Source organism: Marmota marmota, unplaced genomic scaffold (assembly GCF_001458135.2).
Source record: "Marmota marmota marmota unplaced genomic scaffold, marMar, whole genome shotgun sequence".
NCBI lineage: Eukaryota > Metazoa > Chordata > Mammalia > Rodentia > Sciuridae > Marmota > Marmota marmota.
The window spans coordinates 32,181,865-32,187,858 of NW_026000211.1; the positions used below are offsets into that span (position 1 = coordinate 32,181,865).

General features: G+C 33.9%; 1 long non-coding RNA gene across 1 annotated transcript; it reads left to right on the forward strand.

Annotated features, from left to right (window-relative positions):
* The first annotated feature begins 3,065 nt into the window (after positions 1–3,065).
* On the forward strand, positions 3,066–5,551 carry LOC125612895. The gene is made up of 3 exons (XR_007343382.1): positions 3,066–3,126; positions 4,014–4,227; positions 5,452–5,551. It is a non-coding gene; the product is annotated as an uncharacterized LOC125612895 (long non-coding RNA).
* Positions 5,552–5,994: the final 443 nt, after the last annotated feature.

The window sequence follows — 5,994 nt, forward strand, 5'->3', positions numbered from 1 at the left end:
GCATAGTTATATAATGCCACAGACTACCCTATGGTGAAAATACACTTCTCAATCCATGTACTGAAATTTTGTAGCAACTTCAAGCTTCATTTTTCTTGTAATACAAATGGGACTAATACAACTTGTCACCTACTTCATAAGGAATATTATGAGGATTCATGAGATCATTAAATGAAGAGTCTCCAAGTGCTTAATTTATTCCCTAGCAAAAAACTCAAAATTCCATTCACCTTTTCAGAGTCGTGGAACATATTTTGTTCACAAAGAGTTAATACACCTGCTTAACTTTCTTACATTCATCCAGAAACTCTAGTACTGATGTGTAGTATCTAAATAGGACTATTTACAATGTTATATGATATACTATGATAATATGTAAAATTGCTTTGTAAGCAAATGAAAATACAACATTTCCCTAGAAAACTTTTTAAACTGTAACTCTAAAAATCATTAGAATGATAACATATTTGTTTTATTTCATGGATGGCAAAGTGAATTTTAAATAGCCATATGTGTGATAATTAATAAATAAACAAGTAGACCCTTGGATATACCATTAAAAGGAACAAATTATACATGAGCAATTTTATGTCTTGTGATCAAAACCATTAGACTACTCTTGTCTTAACTGACAACGATCTTTAACTGAGAACGATTGGAAAGGTGTTTTGATGCATTTAAAACCTATCATCAAATTCCAAGCAGGATAACACAGTCTCTATCACCTCATGTCCTTCTCATCATCTTTTAAAATAAATCCTCAGTCTTTGTATACTAAACATCTTGACAACATGAAAGTGCACAGTTATTGAGAGTTATTCAGATGCAATGATTCTGAACATTTAATGATCCCTTTTTATTGAGTACTTGTTTGTCATTACACTGAGAACTTTAATGGAAGGGCAATGATACCATGGATGAAGAGGGCATTCTTCCCAGCACATTTCATGCTAGAATACATGACCAGAGGCTTCAGAGCCAATGGGAATGTGAGCCCAGAGGACCCCCTCTTGTATGCTCTTATCACAATGCCACCCTACCTTTTTCAGGAAGTTTAAATAAAGATAATATTTAAGTCTTTTTTTTTTTCCAAAAGAAGATATGTTGTTCATAAACTTAATGCAGAGTGGCAACTGAACCATTTTTTCAAGAAAAACAAATTTTTTTTATATTTGATGTTGATAAGAGAAATAGAAGTTTTAAAAAGGAAAATAGATTAACTCTGGTAAAAGACTTAAAACACAGAGCCAAAATGAAGAGCAGATGGGAGAAATGCTATTTATATTCACACAAAAATATTTTATAGGAAAATACCATAAATGTGACATTAATTATTTGATTCAAAATGTGACAGTCAACTTCCAATTAAACAAACATTTCATAAAATAAATTCACCTGTGCTGTCTGAGGCTCTGAGAAATATTTGGAACACATACAGGTAGATAAAAAGGTTGTTGAAAATAAAATTATCTTTTTCACCAAAAAGCCTTTTTATTTCTGAAATTGACCTAATTTATACATTCTTGATTTAAATATTAAATATTTTATACATGGGAATAAATCTATTCAAAATGAAGTACATTTTGAGATATTAATAGTTACTAAATTAATAATAAAGGTGAAACTCCTTCAAACACACCAGCTTTTCTGTCTACTACCCCCAAATATAAATGAATATATTTTTTTAAATGTACAATCAAATATGTTCAAATAAGTCAAATGGCTTCTTTATTCTCTATATCTCTAACTTATGAGATAGAATACACTAATAGGTTATATAGCAAGATTCTAGTGTAGTCCTGCCATTCCTATAAGGTCTTAGTATAAGTAAGGAAAGCTTTGCTCTTAGTATAAGTAAGGAAAGCTTTGCTCTTAGAACTCTCCTATTTGAAAAAGAGAGGGCGGAATAATTATTAGGAAAAAAATTAGGTTTCAACATAGGTAAAGTGATCAATTATTCTCAAGTTCATGTTTTTTGAACTTTGTTTTGAATATTTTCAAAAAACTGATTGATTGGGGCTGGAGTTGTGGCTCAGTGGTGGAGCGCTCGCTTAGCAAGTGTGAGGCCCTGGGTTCGATGCCCAGCACCACATATAAATAAAGGTATTGTGTGCAACTAAAACTAAAAAATAAATAAATATTAGAAAGAAAAGATTGATCAATGCTGCATTTTTATTTAACATCTTTAAGGCTCCTTTTTTCTTCATTTAATATATCTACACATCTGATTATTTTATAGATTCATGCTATTGTTATTATTATTTTATTTTTGGTACAGGGGTTTGATCCCAGGGGTGCTTAACAACTGAGCCACATCCCCAACCCTTTTTATATTTTTATTGTTGTTGTTTTGAGACAGGGTCTTACTAATTTGTTTAGGGCCTCACTAAGTTGCTAGGGCTGGCTTTGAACTCATGATCCTCCTGCCTTGGCCTCCCGAGCCTCTGGGATTACGGGAGTGAACAACCACACCTGGCTGCTATTGCTACTGCAATAATGGAACGGTATTGTGAACAGAAGGGTGTTAATATCCAGCTTCAACAGCCATAACATAGAGAATAAAGAGAATTCTTATTTTTATACTTTTAAGTGGCTGCTACTAGTTATTCACAGATACACATATGTTCAGCAGCATGGCACAAAGTCAAACAGAGGGAAAGGAAGACTAGATTCTATATTCAAAGATGAAGAGTACCCCCAAATTACATTAAGGACTCTTCCCTGACACCTTTCCAACCCAAATCCTGGTCCTCACTACAGGTTATCATAGCATCTACTCCAAGACCATAGTCCCATTTATTATCATATCATTCATGATTATTTTATCAATGCCTGTTTTTTTTTTTTTTTTTACTAGACTAGCTGTTGGGAGTTGCCCGGCTCCAAAGACTAACTTCCCCATCCCCCAAGAAGAGCCATCCAATGGTGAGCCCTGCTGGCTCACCTGATCCTTACCCACCAATCAGACTAGCCCTGCTGCTCACCTGATCCTTACCCATCAATAAAAAAGCACCCCATGCCAACTGTCAAACCACCCCCGGCTCTATAAATATGCAGAGCTGTTCCTCAATAAACTGGCATTTTCTCCAATGGCAAGCCTTGATGGTTCTTTCACTAGCAGTAAAGGTCTGTTTTTTATTTCTACTTCCAGTGTCTAATAGAGTCAGTATTGAACTATAGGCACAGCATATTTATTAATTTAAAGAACAGAATATCTAGAATTTCTAGTAATCTCATTTTCTTAATTTTATCACCAAAATTTGCCATTTATTCTATCTAAAAATAATAAATTATGTAAAAGTTAAATAAATGGATAAAGAAACATAATATTATGAACTATATTAATAAAGACTATTCTACTGGCTAGGTGTGTAGTTTAGTGGAAGAGCATTCTCTTTGCACACACAAAGCTGGTTCCATCCTCAGCACTGCAAAACAAACAAACAACTAAATAAAGACAATTCCATGTATTTATCTACCTTTATACTGCTGTATTTATATCTATCTATATTCTGTTTTTAAAAAAGAAGCAGTATGAAGGTATAAACTTCTCTTTTGATAATGATTTTTCTCTTTTTAATACCAATTTCCAAAAAGAAAATCATATTTATTGAGCTCAATAGTTCATTCAGGTCTTGTTTCTGACAATTAGCTTGTGGAGTTTTCTCTAACAACCCTTTTGATTCAAACAAGTTCTTTTCCCTTCATAAGGAAATATTCTACTATACCCTATATATTTTTGTAGGCTAAGAAATAAAATTACAAAAAATGTTCAATGCATAGTCCGGTATATATAATTATTATCCCAAACAAATTAATAAGATCAACCCTGTATCTAATGAGACCTCTTCACCTCAGTCATACAGACTTAATTTTTATATCTAAAAATCAGAAAATGAAATCACCATGCTGACTTAAGAAAATGTTTATATGCATGGAAGTGTATTGGAGATTGTACATAAATCAAGCTATATATCCTCTCCATGTCTTATCTATAATTTCTTCCTTCTTAGGATGACAAACTTGTTCCAAGACAGCTCCAGGTTTGCATGGATCTTGACAGAAAAATCCTGAAATGAAGATTATGTCTCCCTCAGATGGTTTCTGCTGGTGAATCCCTTTGATCATATCTCCGATCTGCTTAATAGTGGTCAAGCAAGGCCAATTTTCCAACTTAATAGGAGGAAATAAAAGCCTATGGGATTGAGAAGCAAGTATTACTGAAAGGTAAGACAGTATTCCCCAAGAGGTTAAAAAAATATCTTCCACCAAAGTCTCTATTTATCTTAGAAAATTATATGATTAATAAAATGTTTGCCCTTTTCTATATAGTTCCACCAGAGAACTGAGCCATTTTAAGCACATACAAGAGTACAATATTTGTTATGTGATTTTACTTTTTATTTTTTAAAATATGTCATATCTAGTTTTAAGATGTTCTGGGAAGGAGCTAGGAAGAGTCAATTATATAGTAAGAATATGCCACCCCTGACTCATCTCTTGGCTTTATTTTCAAAGAAATGGAACTGTTTTCCAGGTACAACATGCTTGGCTTAAAACAAGTGACAGTTCTGTATGATAATATTCATTTGGCTAATCGGAACCTTTGCTTAGATGACTGTTGTTGATGGAAAGCAGAGATTCAGTGTACCTCAAATCATTTCATGTCTGTGACCTATGGTGCTCACTGCTGCTCTCTCAGGAGAGAGTGAGATGCGTGTTAGATATCCACGTCATTGGAATTTATTGTGCAGGCCCCCAAATAGGACAGGGTGCAATATCAAGTGGTCTGAATTCTGTGCTATTCTACTCACCAAGCAGGAGTCTTTCTCCTTAAATTTTGAACTCCTGACTCCCAAAAGTAATTAAGATTGGCCTTCAAAACTTCATAGAGGAGTTGGTTTAAAGGAGTTAATAAACCTTATTTCCTGCCAGCATAGACTTGAGCTCTCCATACTTCACAGGCAATATATTCTATCTATTCATTATCTCCAGTGAAAATGATAAAAAATTAATTGATAATTTATATCATAAAAATATATATTCACTATATTTCTTTCACATTGTATTCTAAAATACATTAGTATTAAAAACGTTCCTAGTAAGCCAGAGAGTACTTGTGTGAACATTTGTCACATACAATATTTAACAGATGTCTGATTTCACTGTTTCTATTACTAGAGAATCAGCAATGATCTGGTGGATAGTGCAATATACCAGGAGCCAGAAAACCTAGAGTCTAGTTCTTGGCTCTACTACTGACTATTAAATAACACCAAACAATTCCTGAATCATCTGTGCCTCATTTTATTCATCTTCAAGGCATAGGGGAAATGTTTTTCCTCCTGTAAAGTGTTATGGAGGCATGGTTAGCAGTTCAAAAAATTGGCTTTAAAATTTCATGCCTAAAGTCAGGATGGTGGTCAAAAATTTGTATTTTCATTTATTTAGATATTAAAATTGAGGAGCAAGTCAGTCTTGAAAGACTGTCAGGATCACGCTTATAGGAACAGGCAAGAAAAACTGTGGTCTGGCAATTCTCCCTGAGTGAGGAAGTCACCACTTGTCTGAACAGAAAAGCAAGCATTTGTGCCAGTAACTATTTGATGATGTCCCAACATACTCTGGTATTTGCACTCCTGCAGAGAATGTTTTCTCCTGGAACCCTCTTCCTGAAGCAGGAACTTTCAGATTAAAGGTGAAATGTTATGGTTTATATATGAGATGTCCCCCAATAGTTCATATATGAGAAAATGCAAGAATGTTCAGAGGTAAAATGATTATATTATGACAGCTATTAACTAATCAGTGAATTGATCCACTGGTATAGATTAACTGGGTATAATTGTAAGCAGTTAGGGTGTAGATCACTAGAAGCATGCCTCTGAGGGTTTATATTTTGTCCCTGGTGAAATGAGATATCTCTCTCTCTCTCTCTCTCTCTCTCTCTCTCTCTCTCTCTCTCCTGTTTCCCATATTGTTTTAGTTACCTTT